The sequence below is a fragment of the Lytechinus variegatus genome, chromosome 3 (assembly GCF_018143015.1).
Source record: "Lytechinus variegatus isolate NC3 chromosome 3, Lvar_3.0, whole genome shotgun sequence".
In the NCBI taxonomy this organism is placed as follows: Eukaryota; Metazoa; Echinodermata; class Echinoidea; order Temnopleuroida; family Toxopneustidae; genus Lytechinus; species Lytechinus variegatus.
Genome location: NC_054742.1, coordinates 7604778 through 7628628, shown reverse-complemented (window position 1 = coordinate 7628628; position 23851 = coordinate 7604778).

Genomic DNA, 23851 nt, shown 5'->3' with positions numbered 1-23851 from the left:
AGTTTCGCTCATTTTCAACAAAATAGTTATATGAACGAGCCAGTTACATCCAAATGAGAGAGTTGATGACATCACTTACTATTTCTTTTGTAATTTATTATATGAAATATTTTTATTTTCTCGTCATTGCCATGTGAAATGAAGTTTCATTCCTCCCTGAACTCATGGAATTCCATTATTATAACATTTTGTGCTTCAGGCAAGGAGGTCCTCATCGTCAAATTCGTAAAAATTGAAATATTGTATAATTCAAACAATAAAAAACAAAAGAAATAGTGAGTGACATCATCGACTCTCTCATTTGGATGTAACTGGCTCGTTCATATAACTATTTTGTCAAAAATAAGCAAAACTTTGAAATGTCATAACTTTCTTATTTTACATCTGATTTTGATGAAATTTTCAGCATTGTGCTTGTCTGATTTTTCTCTATTGATTAAAATCAACATTTTTCTGGGGTGGACTTGACCTTTAATAACTTTCTTATTTTACATCCGATTTTGATGAAATTTTCAGCGTTGTGCTAGTTTGATTTTTCTCTATTCATAATTCAAATCAACATTTTCCTGGGGATGGACTTGACCTTTAAATATAAGGCCGGGCTTGTACTTTACCTTGCCAGCTGCGTAGGTGCATTTGACGAGCAGACTGAGGTGCCATGCTCGAACCACAATATAAGGAAGGACGTGACCAACAGTTTATCTCCTATTCTTCCCTTAATTGCTAGTGAGGGAAGCTATACTGTTATTATATATACATATTTAGGGTTGTGTTTTTACTGTAATTTACTTGGTATTTGACAACAAATCAAAATTCTAATTCATTGAATCAGATTCCCAAATGGAACAGTATGTTTACAGCTTATATACGTGCCACTGGGCGCACTTGTAGTTTACAGAGATCCAAACGTAAATGGACTTGATATGTTTCAGTTGTTGAGGTTCAGTTGAGGTACCAATGAACAACTGCAATCAAGTTTGGTTTTCTGAAAATGCCCCAAATATAATTTCATAAGAAAATCATTCCATCAGATATTAGAATGTGACTTTCCCAAATGACATCTGAAAATTTAGCATAAATATACCTCTCTTTTTAAACCCCTCATGAATCATTTATAACACTCATGTTATTCCCACTTTCTAGTCAAGAATGATGTTCTTAAATAACAATGTTTCATATTGAAAGAGATATTTTGATTGATTAGTGAAATAAATGAAACTATATTTTAGTTTTGAAAGTGTATAGAGAATCGATGCAAGATACTTATCGCTTTACAAGAGAGTACTCTTCGAAACATGATAGATATTTCATCAGAAAGAGTTGCATCAAGCAAGAACACTGCATTTACACCAAGATGAAATGGTCTTGGAAGCGATCTTATGTGATCTTCCAAAGTAGTTTGGAAAACTACCTGGCAATGTGGTTTTCAAGGCTGCTTTGCCTTGTTAAACTGGGTTGAGCGTAGGTGAGGAAAAAACAGTAAGTGGTCTTCCAAAGTAGTTTGGAAAACTACCTGGCAATGTGGTTTTCAAGACTGCTTTGCCTTGTTGAACTGGTTTAAGCATAGGTGAGAACACAACAGTAAGTGGTCTTCCAAAGTAGTTTGGAAAACTACCTGGCAATGTGGTTTTCAAGACTGCTTTTCCTCGTTAAACTGGTTTAAGCGTAGGTGAGGACACAGCAGCAAGTGGTCTTCCAAAGTAGTTTGGAAAACTACCTGGCAATGTGGTTTTCAAGACTGCTTTGCCTCGTTAAACTGGTTTAAGCGTAGGTGAGGACACAACAATAAGTGGTCTTCCAAAGTAGTTTGGAAAACTACCTGGCAATGTGGTTTTCAAGACTGCTTTGCCTTGTTGAACTGGTTTAAGCATAGGTGAGAACACAACAGTAAGTGGTCTTCCAAAGTAGTTTGGAAAACTACCTGGCAATGTGGTTTTCAAGACTGCTTTTCCTCGTTAAACTGGTTTAAGCGTAGGTGAGGACACAGCAGCAAGTGGTCTTCCAAAGTAGTTTGGAAAACTACCTGGCAATGTGGTTTTCAAGACTGCTTTGCCTCGTTAAACTGGTTTAAGCGTAGGTGAGGACACAACAATAAGTGGTCTTTCAAAGTAGTTTGGAAAAAACGACCTGGCAATGTGGTTTTCAAGACTGCTTTGCCTTGTTGAACTGGTTTAAGCATAGGTGAGGACACAACAGTAAAGGGTCTTCCAAAGTAGTTTGGAAAACTACCTGGCAATGTGGTTTTCAAGACTGCTTTGCCTCGTTAAATTGGTTTAAGCGTAGGTGAGAACACAACAGTAAGTGGTCTTTCAAAGTAGTTTGGAAAACTACCTGGCAATGTGGTTTTCAAGACTGCTTTGCCTCGTTAAGCTGGTTTAAGCGTAGGTGAGGACACAACAGTAAGTGATCTTCCAAAGTAGTTTGGAAAACTACCTTGCAATGTGGTTTTTAAGACTACTTTGCCTCCTTAAACTGGTTTCAGCGCAGGTGAGGACACAACAATAAGTGATCTTCCAAAGTAATTTGGAAAACTACCTTGCAATGTGGTTTTCAAGACTGCTTTGCCTCCTTAAACTGGTTTCAGCGCAGGTGAGGACACAACAATAAGTGGTCTTTCAAAGTAGTTTGGAAAACTACCTGGCAATGTGGTTTTCAAGACTGCTTTGCCTCGTTAAGCTGGTTTAATCGTAGGTGAGGACACAACAGTAAGTGGTCTTCCAAAGTAGTTTGGAAAACTACCTTGCAATGTGGTTTTCGAGACTGCTTTGCCTCGTTAAACTGGTTTAAGCGTAGGTGAGGACACAACAGTAAGTGATCTTCCAAAGTAGTTTGGAAAACTACCTTGCAATGTGGTTTTCGAGACTGCTTTGCCTCGTTAAACTGGTTTAAGCGTAGGTGAGGACACAACAGTAAGTGATCTTCCAAAGTAAGTTGAAAAACTACCTTGCAATGTGGTTTTCTAGACTACTTTGCCTCGTTAAACTGGTTTAAGCGCAGGTGAGGACACAACAGTAAGTGATCTTCCAAAGTAGTTTGGAAAACTACCTTGCAATGTGGTTTTCTAGACTACTTTGCCTCGTTAAACTGGTTTAAGCGCAGGTGAGGACACAACAGTAAGTGATCTTCCAAAGTAGTTTGGAAAACTACCTGGCAATGTGGTTTTCAAGACTGCTTTGCCTCCTTAAACTGGTTTCAGCGCAGGTGAGGACACAACAATAAGTGGTCTTTCAAAGTAGTTTGGAAAACTACCTGGCAATGTGGTTTTCAAGACTGCTTTGCCTCGTTAAGCTGGTTTAATCGTAGGTGAGGACACAACAGTAAGTGGTCTTCCAAAGTAGTTTGGAAAACTACCTTGCAATGTGGTTTTCGAGACTGCTTTGCCTCGTTAAACTGGTTTAAGCGTAGGTGAGGACACAACAGTAAGTGATCTTCCAAAGTAAGTTGAAAAACTACCTTGCAATGTGGTTTTCTAGACTACTTTGCCTCGTTAAACTGGTTTAAGCGCAGGTGAGGACACAACAGTAAGTGATCTTCCAAAGTAGTTTGGAAAACTACCTTGCAATGTGGTTTTCTAGACTACTTTGCCTCGTTAAACTGGTTTAAGCGCAGGTGAGGACACAACAGTAAGTGATCTTCCAAAGTAGTTTGGAAAACTACCTGGCAATGTGGTTTTCAAGACTGCTTTGCCTCCTTAAACTGGTTTCAGCGCAGGTGAGGACACAACAATAAGTGGTCTTTCAAAGTAGTTTGGAAAACTACCTGGCAATGTGGTTTTCAAGACTGCTTTGCCTCGTTAAGCTGGTTTAATCGTAGGTGAGAACACAACAGTAAGTGGTCTTTCAAAGTAGTTTGGAAAACTACCTGGCAATGTGGTTTTCAAGACTGCTTTGCCTCGTTAAGCTGGTTTAAGCGTAGGTGAGGACACAACAGTAAGTGATCTTCCAAAGTAGTTTGGAAAACTACCTTGCAATGTGGTTTTTAAGACTACTTTGCCTCCTTAAACCGGTTTCAGCGCAGGTGAGGACACAACAATAAGTGATCTTCCAAAGTAATTTGGAAAACTACCTTGCAATGTGGTTTTCAAGACTGCTTTGCCTCCTTAAACTGGTTTCAGCGCAGGTGAGGACACAACAATAAGTGGTCTTTCAAAGTAGTTTGGAAAACTACCTGGCAATGTGGTTTTCAAGACTGCTTTGCCTCGTTAAGCTGGTTTAATCGTAGGTGAGGACACAACAGTAATTGGTCTTCCAAAGTAGTTTGGAAAACTACCTTGCAATGTGGTTTTCGAGACTGCTTTGCCTCGTTAAACTGGTTTAAGCGTAGGTGAGGACACAACAGTAAGTGATCTTCCAAAGTAAGTTGAAAAACTACCTTGCAATGTGGTTTTCTAGACTACTTTGCCTCGTTAAACTGGTTTAAGCGCAGGTGAGGACACAACAGTAAGTGATCTTCCAAAGTAGTTTGGAAAACTACCTTGCAATGTGGTTTTCTAGACTACTTTGCCTCGTTAAACTGGTTTAAGCGCAGGTGAGGACACAACAGTAAGTGATCTTCCAAAGTAGTTTGGAAAACTACCTGGCAATGTGGTTTTCAAGACTGCTTTGCCTCCTTAAACTGGTTTCAGCGCAGGTGAGGAAACAACAATAAGTGGTCGTCCAAAGTAGTTTGGAAAACTACCTGGCAATGTGGTTTTCAAGACTGCTTTGCCTCAAACTTGCTTCTTCTTTTTGTGACGTCATCTAGACGCCATTTTGTAAAATCACATTATCAATCATATCTTCATTATCAATTATCAAAAATTAGCAATATTTACATCACATTAACTTCAGGTCAAGGGTCAACTGTTGATGACATCAAAGGTCATTTAGAGGACACGACGTGCATGTACGCGCGCGTCAAAATTGTAAAATGCTCAAAATCACTTTTTGACCAAAACAGAGCGCACACAAGGTTACGGCGCGTTCTCGCATGTAACGCACTGTACAACATAGGATCGCCATATTTTTTAGATCAGTGCATCGATAATTTAATTCTGTGTAATTTGATAAATTGATAAACCTTCTACGACAAGTAATAATGGAATTAGACTCCATCAAAGTTTACAACGCGCGCACTAACAATAGATAATATATGTACAAAAACATGCCTATACAAAATTCATTATAGCTCTTCATATTCGAATAGAGTATGGATGAGAAATATAATTTCAAAAATGGCAAGCTATTATTACAATGTATATAAAATAAAATAACACATTGGACAATAAAAGAGATTAAAATCCCTTTTAATGTACAATATGTACATGTTCCTGTACAATATGTGTATGACCTACACTTTTTCACACAACTTTTTCATTTCCCTTTTTTTCAAGAGCATTCAACACATTCTTTTCATAAGAGAAGTTCAGTTGTCATCATGATGATCATATTGATCTCAGTAAGACATGCTGATTGTCTTCCTGATCATGAAATCAGAGACAGATCACCTAATTTGTCCTCATGACGAATTAAAATTCTATTTTTTTTCAATTCAGTTAATGATTTGATTTTTTAAAATTTTGTTCTCCCTTTGTGTTATTTTGAATCCATTTATAAATAAATAATAATAATAGTGTATATTTGTAGAGCGCACACACCGTCAGCAGACGCTCATGGCGCTAGCCGAGCAACAGTTCTCTTTTACAATGTAAAAATTATATTTTATGGAAATTTATATAAATACTACACAAGAACAATTAACAAGTACGATGTAAGAATAATAATAATAATAATTTCACATCTGGTTCATTCACCCCAACCCATCCATCAGCCAATCATCATGTGGAACCCAGTGCCCTCTAGCTGCCCCGTTCACTGACAATTTAAGGGGTAAACCCAGTCAGTACATAACTCACAGGAGCTCTAGCAATCTGAGGACACCGGGTCCCACATGAACAGCCAGCGAACGGGAAGGGATGAATTATCTTTCTTTTAATCATAAATAGAATACAACAAAATACAATATACATTTAAAATCAATTACAATTGAAATAGGTATGTCTTAAGGTGATCTTTGAAAGTAGTATATGTCTTGATGGAGCGAAGTGAGAGAGGAAGCATATTCCATAACCTGGCTGCTGCATTCGAGAAAGCATGGTCTCCCCAGGAATGATAGGTACGGGGAGTTTGAAGCAGCTTACAATCTGTAGATCGTAAAGTGCGGATAGGATTGTATGGCCTAAGGGAATCCTGGATATATTGCGGTGACAATCCATTGAGGGCTCGATATACAAATAATAAAAGTTTAAACTGAACTCGTTTGTGGACAGGAAGCCAATGTAGAGAATGTAAAACTGGTGTGATTGGAGCCATTCTCGGTGTAAAGGTGAGGAGTCTAGCACTTGAATTTTGAAGAGATTGCAGTCTATTAAGTTGTTGTTTTGTGAGTCCATAGAAAAGAGAATTACAAAAATCAAGCCGAGATGTGATTAAAGCATGAATTAATTGTTCACATGCTTGTTTGTTTAAGAATTTTCGAATAAACCCTAGGTTCCGCAATTGATATCTAACAGACTTTGATGTGCTAGATACATGTTCAGCAAAAGACATATTGGTATCAAATACCACACCTAGGTTACGTACCTTAGAAACTGGCCTTATAACTTTATCGTCAATATGTACAAGCAAGCGATCATGGTTAATTTTCACAATAGACTTTTTCGAACCAAAAACAATGAATTCACTTTTATTTTCATTAAGTTTAAGACTATTTGAATCCATCCAGCACTTCATGTCATGGATGCAGGCATCTAAGACTCTCAAAGCACTGGCAATCGCATCAGGGGAAGGATGTACAGAAATGAATAGCTGAATGTCATCAGCATAGCAATGATACTTAATATTATGTTTTTTAATAATTGCACTGATAGGCTGAAGGTAAACAGAGAACATTAATGGGCCACCTACAGACCCTTGTGGCACACCATACGAAAGGAGAGTTCTATCTGATTGTGAATTATTGACAGACACATATTGGGTTCTTTGATCGATGTATGAAGAAAACCACTTTAGTGCCATGCCTGTTACTCCAAGAGAGTGTAGTCTTTTTATTAGTATAGAGTGATCAATGGTGTCAAATGCACTTGACATATCAAGCAGCACGAGAAAAGTTATATTACCTCTGTCCATTTCCGATAGGATGTTATCTACAAGATTAGTAAGTAATGTTTCTACACTATGGTTTGGGCGGTAGGCAGACTGGTAGTTGTCAATTAAACTATTTTCAAGAAGATAAGCACGAAGACGTGAGAAGGCCACTCGTTCAGCGACCTTGGAAAGATAAGATAAGTTTGAAATGGGTCTATAATTTTGGAGACAGTCACTCTTTGAATTTAACTTCTTAATGGTAGGGCGCACTGCTGCAACCTTCATGCTATCAGGAACTGTCCCTAAATAAAGACTTGAGTTTATAATAGATATAATTGAGGGTAAGATTGCAGGGAGACATTTTTTCAGAAGCAGTGTTGGTATAGGATCAAGCTCACTGGATTTTGAAGGTGAATTCATGATAATGGATGCAATTTCATCAGGAGTAGTAGGAGAAAGTGTATCCAAGGTTTTGTTAGTAATCAGTGGGATATCAAATTCTCCAACACTGGTGAGACTTGATCGTACCTTCTGGACTTTTTCTACGAAAAATTTATTAAAGCGTTCTGGAAGATCTGGAAGAGTAGGAAGAGGATTTTGTTTACCTCTGTTTAGCAGAGAATTGGCAACTCTAAAGAGCTGTCTCGTATTTGTGCATTTTTCAACCAGCATAGAGTTATAAGATGTTTTGGCAACACGAACACTCGCCTGTACTACCTGACGTTGTTTCTGATATTTCTTATGATCAGACTCTAGACCTGATTTTAGCCATTTGCGCTCAAATTTCCTGCGCTGAAGTTTTTTGTCGGCAATGTCTTGAGAGTACCACTGTGTATTGGGGCGAACTGTTACATGTCGCTGTTTTACAGGAGCATGTTCATCAAGAACAGTTCTTAGAATTGTATTGTAGTGTTCTACAGAGACGGAAATATCAGAGCAAGAGCAGTTTTCAAGAAGAGATAGTTTAGAAATTCTGTCAACAAATTTTTCAACATCGATAGATTTGATATTACGTGTGTAAATCAAACTCTTTATAGCGGGAGGCTTTATCAGGTTCAATTTACAAATAATGGCCGAGTGGTCAGAAAGGCCATCAACAACCATTACATCCTTCACAATATTTCTATCTGACTGGCGGGTGATGAGTAGGTCCAGAGTATGCCCATGAGTATGAGTTGGCAAATGAATGTGCTGTGTGAGATCGTAAGCACTTAAAGTTTCAAGGAAAAGCTTAGTATTTACAGAATCATCGTTCACATGAACATTAAAATCTCCAGCAATTAACAAACTGGAATTCTTAAAAAGAAGATAATCTAATAGACAAGAAAAATCATCAATGAATTCCTTGAGAGAAGATGAGGCACCTGGTGGCCTATAAATGATACACATATCCACAGATATAGAATTCATTATTCCTCATATTCCTCATGTTGGTCTGTCTAAAAATGGGCTGCCAAACAATTGAGGAGTTGAATAGTGTACCATTAGGTACTAGAGTCTGATATCCCTTGTGTGTGAGTCATGAGTAGTACAGATGGATGATTAATTGTCTCAAAAGGGAAATAAATCAGCCATGACCAGAGCTAATTAATGTTCAGCCATGATTAATCAATATTCTTATTATTTCTTCAAAATCTTTTGCTCCAAATTATTCAAATTACTTACCTATGAGATTGTTTAAAGATGTATGTATTTGCATTTCATTATAAATAAAGTTAATATTTTTTCTTATCTAAATTCAGGGATATGAAAATTTAGTGTTAAAATGCTTGAGAAATTGAAAATAAGAGACATCAAGTATAGATTTTGTGGAAAGAAATCAAAATGAGTTATTCAGTGAGTCAAACACTAAATGGGAATTATGATTAAAAGTCAACAAAACAAAAAAATACAATAACACAAATTCAGAATGAAAGTGGTCCCATCTCATATTGAAAGAAATATTACATGTATTTCTGACTACAGACATGTATTCTGGAAATATCCTACCTCGTATCAAAGAACAAAAATATTGCATGGAACTAAGGCAGAAACTAGCTGATGATTCGCAATATAAAGTTTTTATTCTCTTTCATGCTTGAAAAGTCAATTAATATTCTATGCCAGTAGCCAGATCTATCATAATAGATCCCTGGATCCAGAGTCATACTGCCACATTAACCCATGATTTATCATATAGGGACATGTTCAGGATGCCAATATTTCAAACGAGAATTCTAACTATAGAGTGTGGTAAGAAATCTGGAAGATTTCATTCAATGAAATAAAACATATTGGTTGTAAATCTGCTCAACTGCCTACATTGACAAAGGAATTATCAAATTCTTATTCACTATTATTTACTTTGTTCTTATTGACGCAACCCTCATTTCTGTTTGAGCTTTGCAGTTTGCACCCCTTCCTTGTATATGAAATATGTCTTGATTTTTAGAGGACACTCTCTTCAGGTCAAATAATAATTGATTGAAAATCTAAAAACAGTTGTTTGATTGCAGAAAGAAAGATAGATTGGATGTGAACACACTGGATGGAGTACAGCTGAAATATGATACCTTTTGTAGCTTGACATATTCTGATTTACTTTATTTCATTCTGAATCATGATGTTACACATTTAGTCTTAATAACAATAATTTGATATCTAATGTAGGAGTGTGCATGTATCTTCTCAAGTGATTGACTGCAGTTGTCTTTGAAAAAAAAAGGAAAAAAAATTAAGAAACTATGGCAATTTATAAGCAGAATTTCTTTTCATCTTAATACCTGGGCCTCATTTTGTCATTTCATTAGGTCAATTAGGCTACTAGATTTCTGTACTTACTTTTTTCCATTGATATCTTTTATATACATTATGTACATTGTTCAATTTCCTAATAGGCATATCTATTCCTCATGTAATAGAATTGATAGCTTTAAAGGACAATCTTGTTATTCCACTTTCGTTTGTGAGCTGACATCATTATGTTGATGTCATGTAATTTGACAGCATTGCATGAGATTGGTTTTACATAATTTAAAGCATTCAATAGAAGGATTGAACCGCACTGAACCACATCTCTCGGCCTGAGCCTTTATACAGAAACCTTTTTGTATATGATACATCAAGTTTGACACATATTTGTTCAGAACAGACCTCATTCTATTATTTTTCCCACAAGTTCTTTCCTCTGACAGAGCATGAACCACAAACATGGTACATTGTTCAGAACGGTTAAATTGCATTTCTCACCTAAGCTTCTACCTTTGCATGATTTGTACATAGCCATTAATATTTGCCATTAACTGAATCTGTGTGGGTTTTGCGACTACAGTTAGAGAAAACAAGATGTCAAGTTTCCTTCTAGTACCTCTAACCTGTGAATAATTACCAGAGCTATTTCATAATGTATAATAAGACAGTGCGCTGCCCTTAGGCTATTTTTTGTTTAAATATCATGGGCCTGTAAGATGGATCTGTGGCATTTTCAAGCATGAACTGCTGACATAGTCTCTAGAGAAAGTGGTCTATAATGGTCACTTCTTTGGAATTCAGCCATCCACTTTGTAACAGGGTAAGTAGGGTCTTAAAAGTCCTTTCATCTTTGTAAAGGAATTTGTCCTCAATAAAATGTATAGAAATTTTCTCAATACATTGACAAAATGAAGTTACAGAACCTGCCTGAATATATATTATCAAATATGAATTAGAAATTGTTTTTACATAAAAAAAAAATCACCAGAATTTTTCAAGTCAGCTAAAAGAAAAAAAAGCCTGAAAAAAAGATGTGTAAAGTAGATCTGACATTTTCAAGGGTAATTTAATTATGTGGAGTCAGAAGCAGGCGCGTAGCCAGGGGGGGGCGGTGGGGGCGGTCGCCCCCCCCAAAACGTCCCCAAAAAGAAAAAAAAAGAAGGGAAAAAAGAAAGGAGAAAAGAAAAAGGGAAGGGAGGAAAGGGGAGAAAGGTAGCTTTGTGTTTTTTTTTCTTTTTATTCTTTTTTTTTTCTTAAAAGAGAAACTCCATCACTCTTGCTCTAAATTTATATATGAATTTTTCTTCCGCGCTGCGCGCGGTTAAATGACAATATTGCAATTCTCCATTGTTTCCCCCACCCTTTCTCTAACCCTGTTTTTCCACCTCAGGTATATGTGTTTCTTACCGGTTAAAGTTCAAATGTATCCATTAGGGCATGGAATTAGAGTAAGGCTACGCCAAAGTATATGAAGTTATCTTTTTTTTTAAATTGATCGCGCAACTTCTGGTCGGGTCGGCTCCGGGCGGGTAAAATTTTATATCAATTTCCACCTCCATAAAGTCAACTTCTCCTGCTTTTCAGCTCATTACCAAACAATCATAATTCTGGGGCAAACAGGTTCCTAAAATTCGCGTCGTATTAAATAAAGAAGTACAATATTTTTTTCCCAATTCTATTAAACTTCATGTCATTTCCCTTCACATTCATCTCCTGCCCTGTTTTGCGCCCTCAGTTTGAAATGTTGAATGACACTTAAGTTTCTTTATTATTCAAAATGAAGCACTTCAGGATAAGTCAAAGAAATTAGGAATCCTCTTTTTTTTTATTTAATTTCAATAAATCACAAAAGTTTCAACTTTCTGCGCACTATTTCCTCATAAAGAAGTTCAATAATCTTAGAAAATCATTTTAATTAGAGTCGATGGTGGTATTAGACGTATCTGCATTATTTTGATGAAACGTCCGCCCTTTGAAATGTCACAGTTTCATTGCTCTGCGCGGGGCTGAATATCTTTCTCCCGGCATATATACACTTCTTCTCCTCTGTTTTGCGAGTTAAAGATATGCACTGTCGCTAAATTGTTTGTAATCAAATCTGATCTTTCCAAGGGATCGAAGTATTCAATATATCTTTGAGAAGACCCTTTAGTCGGGACCCTTTTCATGGCAAAAAAATGATAAAACGCTTTAGCTTCCGCGCTTCGCGCGAGGGTATTATTTTAATTTCCTCCAATGTATTCCTTTTTTGTGCGTTCACAATCACTTTTTGAAAACAAATTAAGGTTCATGAAAACAATGTTCAAAATCACAATGAGTCAACTGAATTGGAGCTGAAATAGGCACTAGAGACAAGAGAGACGGCTCCTTTTCATTTTAATTTATGTAACACCAAAAGCTTCGCGCTTCGCGCGGGAGGGGGAAACTCCCCTCCCTGCACCCACCCCCTAGGGAGCGCGCTTTGCGCGCTCTTTAAGTGTTGGCACGCTTTGCGTGCATTTACCGCCCCCTCCAAAATGAAATCCTGGCTACGCGGTTGGTCAGAAGAGATGTTGTGGATAAAAACAATTTCTGTATAGTTTGTACCAGAAGGGTTTGTTCCCCATTGCAGCATTCCCCACCCATTTGCTAGGTGTTAATCTACATTTTAGCTATTTCATGTTCAAGAAATTTGTTAAATACTTGACCACCTGATCGGGGTAGGCGTGCAAAGCTGCAGTAATAATATGGATGTGCTTATAAAACATCTGTATACATGCTATGTGATTGATTTGTATTAATTTTTTTTGGTTTGTTTTTTGTTATAAATTTATTATCATTTTTATCATTCTCTGATAAAATCATTCATATGATTATTTTCACAGTCATGCTTAACAGTACAGAATAAAATATATTTCTATAATCTATTGTACCTTCAATTTTCAGTTCTTGAAGTGTGAAATACCATTTGAATTGGCACCAATACATTACAAGTACTGTATTACTCATTGAATGTCTGTCTGGTTAATAATGAGAAGCAGTCATCACATCACAGCTTGAGCAATGTTCATTAGGGATATATTGATGACAGATCAAAGACAATAATTGACTCATATCATTTCATACTAACATCATGTGTTTTAATGTGCCCACCAAATTCATATTGTATTTGATATCCCTGTTGTGGCCTTGTCAAAGGTCACCTGCAATTGATGGTATCTAGCAACTTGCATGCAATCCACAAGCAGGTGTCGTACAGGTACCTCGCAGTACATGTATGTTGCCTGTTATTGATTAGTTTATATGCCACCTATGCAGGTCACACGCAGCAAGCATCCAGCAGCTAAGATGCACCCAAAACTTGACAAATGCCTTGTCTGCCTACAGAAATCTTGTTTTGTGTTGTAAAATCCTATTAGTTTGTACAGAAAGAAATGAATTGGGCCTTTAGAGATTTATATTTTGGTTTGTGACATACCTAGCAAACATTGAAGTGAACTTAACCTTAAGTTATACCTGTGTAAATTCATGCTATTGGTAGTTGGTATTCTTTTAGTCATTTTACACTAGATGTTTTATTGTTGTTAACAAGATAATGTTTTAAAAATATATTCAGTTTGTTTTTGTAAACTTTGTACAGTGTACAGTGTACACTGTAAATTTGCATTATTTGTAATTTGTCAATGAATGCTTCTGAATGTTACCTTGAAATTTAAATAAACATCAAAAGAGAGTACAGATCATATAATATAAAATTGTTTGAAAGGTAATCTTATTGCATCACACTGGTTGATGAGAAATGTTCATTCATCACTTATTTAAAAGAAATATCAATTTTGTATGAAAGAATGGGATTATATAGAATAGATGGATTTCATGGAAATTAGTCGTCCCATCCTTGAACATGTTGAATAAAAAAAAGAGTGATATTACCCTTCAGAATGTTACCAGTGATGATATAATGGGACAGTTATGCATTCATTCATACATGTTCACTCATGCAAAGCAACATGATGTGAATTCTCACAGGATTCTCCATGAATGCAAATTCATATGTTAATATCGGTTTGGGACAAAAGATGATTTATCATTTAAATCTATCTAGATGTAAAGTACAATGACACTAGATTCAATAGGTGTCTGTGTTGATTTAGATGCGAAAGATTGCATTTGCAAAATTGAGATGATCATTTGATCATAAGCATCTATTATTTGTCTTGATTAGCTGAATAGGTAGAGTCTCACTTGAGTAATTACATCATTGGGGTGAAAAGGCAAAGAATGAAAGGGGGTTGTATGGCTTTGCATGAGTTCCCTATTGATTTTACACCCGCCATAATCATCAGGACTGTCTTTCCCCTCACCCTATATGCAATTGTCTTTATAGTAGTGTCGCTGCCAAGAATTTCATCAATATACTTTGCTAATGCATGAGACCGGTGTGCAATACTGGCCCCTTTGATGGTTCTTTACCTGACTATGTGAACAGGAATCTTCTGCATCGTCATTTGTATCTTGGAGTGTGTGTGTGTGACGTGGGATGGTAGCATCGTTTGTGTTGCTCTTCTCTGACATTTATAGGAGGATCAGCTATTTAATGAGGAGGGAGTAAGATATATGCCCTTCCCTACCTGAAATTATACTGAGTGGGATATTGCTGCTATTTGATGGGACAGTGTTATGAAACATTGCCTTCTCTGAACAACCTGGTCAGTCGTGTGTAGTTCAATATCACACTTAATCAAAGATTTATAAGATGCAGTTTATTCAGTAGTCCTTTCCATCGCAAAAGACACAAGGATCTTTTAAGTTCCCGAGAGAGAATCCTGGAACATACGGTGAATGCACCCAAACTGAATATATTAACTTGATTCAAACCATTCCTTTGATCTAATAGAATCCAGTGAGTTTTTCTACAGCTGAGAAACCAATGTGTTTATCTGCACTGAAACTCTGTTGACCTGAGAATATTGGCATTTAGCAAGGCACAAAATATGTCAGTTCTGACATTTAAGATGAGATGCTTCCAAGGGTTCTGTGATGCAAGGATTTGAGCACATCAGGAAATTATTAGCATTTCCTTACAATGGAAATTATATCACAGTATTGTATCTGTATTGATGACATGGCTAATCTAAACAGGAATCTAAATACGCTGTTGTGAGATTGCGTCAGATGTCAAAATCTCTGGAGCACTAATTCAGAGAAAATATTTGCATGATTACTCCAATGATGCCATGAATGACTGGGATAATGGGTTCATGTTAATACAAACAGAAGGTTTGGTACTCAGACTCTGATTGTAAAATAATCCAGTCTCCCCCTGACATTTCAGTTGGAACTAAAACAGGGTAAGGTAAAAGGAATCAATAACTTAACCCTGAGCTTAGAAGCCTATGAGATGAGTATGTGATCCTAAATTGACTAGCATGTAGCAATGTTATGTTGCTCTATGCTGTAATGTTCTAATTTGGATCAAGTCATATTCATTTTTGAAGACTGTGTGTGTCATGGATCTACCACTTATGGGACAGTGAGGCTAACATCATCTAACAAAGATGGATAGTAATTTTCAGGATTTAGCCTTTCAAGCTATTCTCCGGTAAGTATTTCTTTTGACATATATCTCCTTTTGTTCGGCCAATCTTGGATCCTTTCAATCGTTGCTGATGTGAGAAGCATGGCAATTGTCATATTTAGTTTGAATTTGTACATTTTCATTTAGCCATATATGGCTCTCTCAATGTTATTGGGAACTTAATTATTTATTGATTTTGAGCAGACGTAATTCTGACTGATTTTATTATTTTTTTTATCAAGTCAATGTATTGATGCACTGAACAGGATGTAGGCCAATAGTGTAGATCTTTATGGTGTAGGTTTCTTTGTCATATCTATTAAAGTGCCTTGTGGGTGATTTCATAGGCTGATTATTAAAATAATGAGTTAAAAACTAGCCCAATACCTTCATTAACTTTTTAATTCAACCTTATTCATATTGAAAGAGAAATTCAATTAACACGCTTTTAATGTTATCATTGTCAAACTTTGAGATAGCCTTGGAATTACAGAGATGACAGGGAATGATAAGTTTTTATTTTGAACTTTTGCTGTAATTTGAGATGATTTTTTTTTTTTTTTAATATCACCTTTATTCAAAACAAAACAAAGGGAAGTTACAAACAATGAAAATAAGTCCAGGTTACTCGTTTTTTTAGGACGAAGTACAGGACTAATAAAAAAATACAGATACACAATATATAACATATCACAATCAAATTTACATGAAACGATTATACATGGTGATTGCAGGAAAAAAAAATGAAATAGATCAAGCACACTCCCTTACAACTGAAATGAAGAGAGGATAGAGGGGAGATAGAAAGAGTGAACTTTATGAAGGGAAATAGGTGGAAAAAAAGTGTGACGAATGGAAAGAAGGGGGGGGGGGGGAACAGGATAAAAGGAGAAGGAAAAAGAAGAAAAAGAGGAATGAGAAGAAGTAAGGGAGTGCAATACGAAGTTTTGTGAATGAGATATTGCATTACTGGATATATGTTAAAAAAAATCAGACTTAATGATATTCAATGAGTTTAAATGCAATTAGTGTGAACAGGCCCCTGTATGTGTATAATATCTATAGGAAATAAAATCAGATTATATGCAACCCCTCCTCCTGAGATTGTCTTCTTGTTTAAATGTGAATGTGGTCAGCCATAATCTTGTAAGCTTCATGAGTTTTAAGCTTCAGTGAATCATTTTTAATTAAATTTTGTCTCCCGCATGGAAGGAAATACATGGCCTGATATTTTTTCTACCTCGTTAGAAATAGGTCACTTTAATAAGCAAGTCCACCGTCCAGCTAAATTTCTTAGTATGTTGCTATTTTGATACTTTGAAAATGAAACATTATGGGTATTGGTTCTTGTAAATTTTACTTGCAATGGATGATGCATTGATCATTATGTACAAGATCATTCTTAGTATTCTGTTATTCACTCATGGGTTATCATTGTCATGTGTTACATAGATTTACATGTAATGGTATTCATACATTTTTAGTGTATCCATATATACAGAAAGGTAGGAAAATAAAAGTACTCATGCATTTTGCAACTTGGCTGTTAGATTATTCATTGATATTTACTCAGCAAGAAGATCCATACATGTATGTAAATTGAAAACTTGATTCACTTTGTTTTTTTTTTTTATTATTAATTTCATTATAGTGAATATGAAGATTACCTTAAAAAACCCTGCTTTGATCAGCATTCATAGATATAGTCACCATTTTGATCAACCTGTTGCTGTCTTTATAATATCATATACACTTGAGAACCTCCAAAGCTCATTTCAGAATAGATCCATGGTTGGAAAAAACCCTCCAGAAATGGGCCGGAAATCAATACACTGTTGTGTTCAGATTGTACAAATTACCCCAAGTGTAGCTGTTTATTATTCATTATTGATTCAAACACAGTCCAGTTGACTGACCCAGTCAGTGCAGAAGCCAAAACCTATATTACTCCAAAGGTAGATTTACAATACATAGATTTACTAATATCATATATAGTTGGAAGGATCCTAATGAGATGCAGTGATGTTGATTGATACTGTAGGTGCATAGGCAGTATTTTTCATATGGACATTAGGTTGTTTGACAGAACTTTTTATGTTCATGTGTTTTTATGCAGAAAATAAGAGAATTTTTTCACAAAGATTATGTATGACTGAAAATGGCTCTTATTCCAAATTGAATGTGGTATATAAAATCATTTATGAGACATACCACATTGATCTGAACATGCTCAAGGTTAAGAATGGCTATGGATTGAATAATACATTTTAATCTAAAGATGGGTTCAGATATTTTGAAGCTTTCGTACATGTAATGATTGATTTTTTTTTTAATACATGTACATGTTCTTATAAATCAAGTTCAAATCACTGTCTTAAATATGAAGATAGAATTCTATGGAATTTAAATCAATAGAGATCGTTATGCACTATCATTCCATAGTCATGATAACGAATCCCCCATCTGTATTTTCTTAGATTCGAATGTGCTAAATGTCAAATCATGTTATTGTGAATGGATTTTGAATATTGATGTGGGTACATTGTTAGCTTAAATTAGTAACTTCCAACAATACAGTTAATTAGTTAAGTGATTCATAATCTTATTGAGTAGTGGACAGTACAGTGTACAGTAGGAGAAATGACCAACAAATTGTGTTGGTGTTTATCTCCAATGTACTTTGTATATATGGACGTATCCTATAAGAGAGCCTCAAGCTTCTGACTATGATAGTGTATGTGTGGGAGAGGCGAAGAGAGAGAGGTGTGAAGATGCGATAGATGCTCACGAGATGAGCCAATCTCCACAGCCTACCCATGGTGATGCAAGATGTAATTATCAACACAGTCACATGTGTAAAATGGTTTGCCGGGGTACATGTAGATAGATAGGTGGATGGATGGGAATACATCATTAAATAGATAGAAAGATAATGAGGAATAAAAATGATACAAATGAAGAGATGGAGAAAGAAGGGAAGGGAAGGGGAGTATGACCATGTTTTACATTTGGCAGAAGGAGGGGGGGGGGGGGTATATGGATAGGTGAGATATGAAATCTACAATGGATGTATGATGCCTAATGATGCAAACTTTGTGTGTTAAAGTTTATGTGTAAAAAGGTATAGATGGATAATACTCCACACCAGTCTAGTTTTATCTTTTTTTTGGTTTTATTCTTTGAATATAGGCAAGATAGTACTTTATATTTCTAGAATTGATGATTATGATTTATCTTCTCTTTCCATGTCCTTCTTGAGGAATAGTGACAAGGATAGTCTTAATATGATAATATCAGACACATTTATATGAATGAAGTCAATATATCTTTTTTATTGTGGCTCTTGATATTGCCAAGCACTTTTCTGGGTGAATTTGTTTTCTGCCCTTGGTGATGAAAAGTTCTTTAATTATGTTTGAATCAAGGTCTTTTGAATAGAGATAAATAATTACTGAATAATATTTCTTGTAACATTTTTTAAATTGATCTCATAGGGCTGGTTTCAATGATCTATTGCATTTTTGCTTGTGATAAAAAACAAGCCACGTGATCAATCACAAATCTTATAACTCTATAGACAGTATAATTATTTCAAACCATTCTTTATCAGATTTTCCCCCTGGCATTTTAGGCAAGATAATATGCCTGTTTGATTCACATTGCTAAAGGATATAGGAGGTATTTTGCTAGTATAGATGTGGCAGGATGTGTATCTTTCAATGGTAGTACATACTTGGAAATTTTGAAATGACATATGCAGAAGAAACAAAGGAAAAAAACTTTATAAGTGATTGCCTTTTAACAGATCTGCAGTTGCAATTGATAGCTAAAAAATGGGAGTCCATAGCCGATTGAACAAGTCTGCACCAATATGTGCAGGAAAAGCAATTCTTACATGAGAGACTATCAGTTATTTGCTTGGGTGAGGTATGATGATGGTGTATGGTTGAGTTCAGGGTTCAAGTGTGATGTTACAGTCAACAAACTTGTTCAATTCCACACATGCAATAGATGATAAGTTCCTTGCAAACAAGCCATTCCCATACATGTATACACATGGAACACTATACCAATGAATGAAATAGTTTATCTCAAACTAGCAGTGAATGAAATACATGTCTCCTATGTATTGAAATGTATTTCTGAATAAATCATCATATGAGGCTGCGTTTATGCGACCTCAAGCCAGAATCGTGATTTGAATAATGATTTGAATCATGATTCAAAACACAAACATGAATCACAATATCACAGAATCAGCATTTAGACGACCTTCATTCAAATGCCGTTTCTCTTCAGTTTCGGGCCAATCCAGTGCGCATCACTAGTGCACAGATAGAGGCTATATCTCCTTGGTCTGACCATGGACCTACCATGGTCTGACAGAGGAAGTTTTTCGCACGTGCTTTGGCTCTCGAAAAATCTTTTGCATCCAGAATTCAGTCTTGCATGTATACCTCATTTTGTTAACTTCTATCATAAGATCCATGCTTCTATTCATCTTGTCGGTTCATCGAAAATTGTGTTCAGAAGTGCATTTCAGTGTAGATCCAATTCAATATTGACACTGTTAAATCAACAAAAACTGAGATATTTGTCTGTCCAATTAATTCATTTATTAGAACTTGAAGTTCAAGACATGACCAAAAAATGAAATGACCAACACAGAACTTGAACATGATGAACTTTTTAAATGCCTCTTTTTCCGTGTTTCGTGTTTGTGATTTGATAGACGTTTATTTTCACTTTTGACTAAACGCAATCGTGATTCTGCAAAATCATGATTTGAATCATGATTCAGATCATGATTCTAGGGTAAAAAGGTGGTGCATAAACGCACCCTGAGTTATTTTGTTAAAAAAATTGTTACTTACTAAACAGGTCATTTTATGCCATACCCTCCTTAGGACTCTAATACCCTTTTTACACAGGATTTTCTTAACCCCGGACTATCGCTAACCCCGTACTATCCTTAACCCCGTACTATTTTTTTTCCTTTTCACACATGCCAAATTGTTATTGCTAACCCCGGATAAGGAATGCTTGCTTTTTACACACAAAACTCGCTAACCCCGGACTAGTGGTTTTTGTCGATCATTCGTAGTACAAGTACTTCACTCGTACACTTTTTACACACGCTAAAATTTCCTTAACCCTGTACTATTTTGCCCCACCTATAGTACGGGGTTAAGCTTAGCCCACTTTCGTTTTACACTAGCGATCTTAACCCCGTACTATCGCTCTTAGCACCGCAATTGCTGGGATAACCCTGCTTTTTTGCAGGGCCAAATAATCCCGTACTATAGGTGGGGTTAGCCCACTTTGCAAAAATGCTGTGTAAAAAGAAAGTGGGCTAAGCTTAACCCTGTACTATAGGTGGGGCTAAATGGCAATTTAGCCCCACCTATAGTACGGGGTTAAGGAAATTTTAGCCTGTGTAAAAAGGGTATAATAGAGTACATAATGATTTTACTTGGTTTGCTGTATTTCATTTACAATCACAAATTGTACAGGGCATGGTACTGCTGAGAAAGAATGAATTCCTGTAAATAATATATGAGAGGACCAACAATTTATACACTGTCTGCGAGGGGTATAAAGCTCCTCCCCTATGAAAAAGTGACAGCCTAGACACATCCTTATAATTCTGTTTTGTCTCACCATTTCTTTTTTTCAATTCCGTTTTTATTACATCAAATTAAAGTCGATTACAAAATATAAAAATGATTATTAAGTGATTGCGAATCACATAAATTGTGTCACAATTCCTTACAAATTCGAGATGGATAATCTTCAAACAGTTCCCGATGATTCTAATTATGAAACATTATATCCTTTGCTTTGTAAGAAAGTCAAAGGAATTATTAACCTATCATTTTAAGGATATCAAGAAAATACATTTTTCAGTATTTCTTATCATCTTAACCAGTTCTGAATTATTACCAATAATGATAATCAAATATATGCTCTCTTGAAAAATATTGAGATATAAATGACTTTCATCTCCACAGATATTACACTCATCTCTAAATTTTCCACAAAACTTGAAATATTGGGTATTCTTGATGCTGACTTGGTAAATTTATAAGTCTATTCATTTATAAACTTTACCCATGACTGTACATGATATGATGGGGCCTTGGAATATTCTTTCAAGTCTAGGAGATACAGGAAATTTGGTTAAGGTAGGCCTAAACTCGTAATGAGTTTAGCTGATACAGTGATCTGATAATCAGCATTTTTAAAGAGAATCTGGCCAGACTTTGGTATGTATATCCTGTATTATAGAGATTAATATCGTAGTCTGTAGGCTAACATATGTATTTCAAGAATTCAAGCAAAAGCAAATATTTGAGAAGCATGATAGTGTCATCATTTTAAAACATACTGCACCATTTTTAAGATCTTGCATTGCTTTATCCATAAAGCTTTACTTTGAAAATTGTTGATTATAATTTCATTTTTGTAGGAAATACTTGTGATAAACTAAAACTTGTGATACATTTTGCCATTATGCATTTTTTAAGACAGAGAATTGGCAACATACCAGATCAGTTATAAATTTGATTCATATATAGGCCTAAATGAGCTAAAGTTATGATGAGAGTAGTACACGTATGACTTACATATGCTGTTTTGCAAACGCTATTCAAATCAAGATTTTTTTTTGTTGCTATGGTGGACTTGAGCTTTAACTGAGTAATAACATCAGTATTGGACATGACAAGATGACAGGATTTCTTGTTTTCCCACGAAATTTGGTATTCATGCTACAAATACGGAAGTACCAATATAACTTGCATTTCAGTTTGGGTTGATGTTCATGTAGGAAGAAACTACTCAATTTGATAATCAAGATTGAAACTATCTATGATGGGTCTGATGTGATAAAGTAAGTGCTGTGATATCCTTTTCAGTGATTTTAAGGCAAGGGGTATCTGGAGACTACCGATATTGGTGAAAGTTCAAAAACATATTAACATTAAAGCTAAATAAAAGTAGTTGCAGTCAAACACTGATTTCGGGAAAAATTCTGTATAGAACCAAGGTTAACTATACTGTATCATCGTGGATATAGGTCTGGTACAGTAACATAAACTGAACTTTGTGAAATCATAAAATCTAAGCTGAAAAACGATCACACTGAAGATCGCCAACGCAGATAGGCACACATGGGACAGTGTATTATTATTGCTGGAATAAAGACCCGACGGAAGTGCCCGAATCCACGCTTAGTTTGCTTATTTCTCAGCAATTACACTATTTCTTCCAGAATCCTTTGGCACATATTTTTTATCCATACAACCCGACACTTGGGTGGTCATTATATTGGATTCTATAAAAAGTCATTTTGAGATCGTTACCACAACTTGCGTTTACCTTTAAAGTGAATGGCTAGAGAAAAAAATGGGACTAAAAATAATGAATATGATGGGAACTATAACCTGCCATTGAACCCAGTGCTCTTTCCGAAAACCTGCTAGAAATTTGTTCTCAGGTGAAGACAGACTGTATACTGTGTATGTAGGATAGGTTACCGCAGGGCTAACGATTATTCACATGTTGGATTTATTTGTAAGGTGATCACTCCATGCATACAAATCAAATTTATCCCTGTAAATTCTCTCCTTAACCCCTTTAACCCCCCAGACTAAAACCCTAGCAAAGAAGTCAACCATCTTGCGTCTCACCATGTTGTATCATTCACAATCACATTATGCTTTTGATTACTGTAGTTTGGTGGAGGAATTTTCAAGTCACATCTGGGCTTGTTACATGATATCCACAAAAGGGGTAGTGTTTCTTTTGGAATGGTAGGAACAATCAATCGGTGGGAAAAGCAAGGTACATGATTTTCATGTTAACGGAACTACCATAATAACATTTTTATGGCATAGTGTCATGCAAGCTGTTTTCGCTCCTGATTTTGGAAAGTGAGGGAATATGCAGTTATTCAGACTGTCTCATACACCTTTAAAATATTTGTTCTCAAATTTGCGTAGAGAAGTTATATAGAGGAATGAATAAAGATTAATTCAGGTAGGCTTATACTGCATGTGCTTGTACTACATTAAATCATGGGGAAACCTTAAAGACAAAAAGTTTAGATTAAAAAAAAACAGAGAAAATCATTGTCCATTATAGAATTCGGTGAAAGTTCAAGTGAGGTACATATGTGTTTTATTTTGCAAACATGTCATCTATATTTTAGAATTATAGTCCAAGTAGCGTGCATACATTTTTTAAATGTGGTTTTATGGACGTTATTTCTCCTTGTAATTTTATAGCAAACGAAACTACAGAAGTGTCAGAGTAAATCACTTTCATTGCTTAATAACCAATCCTTCAGACAATTTTAAACTTGCTTTGCTTCTCATTTTTCAATAAAATAGTCTGTGTTTAGACACTCGTTTGAATGTATCCATTTATCTTACATGGT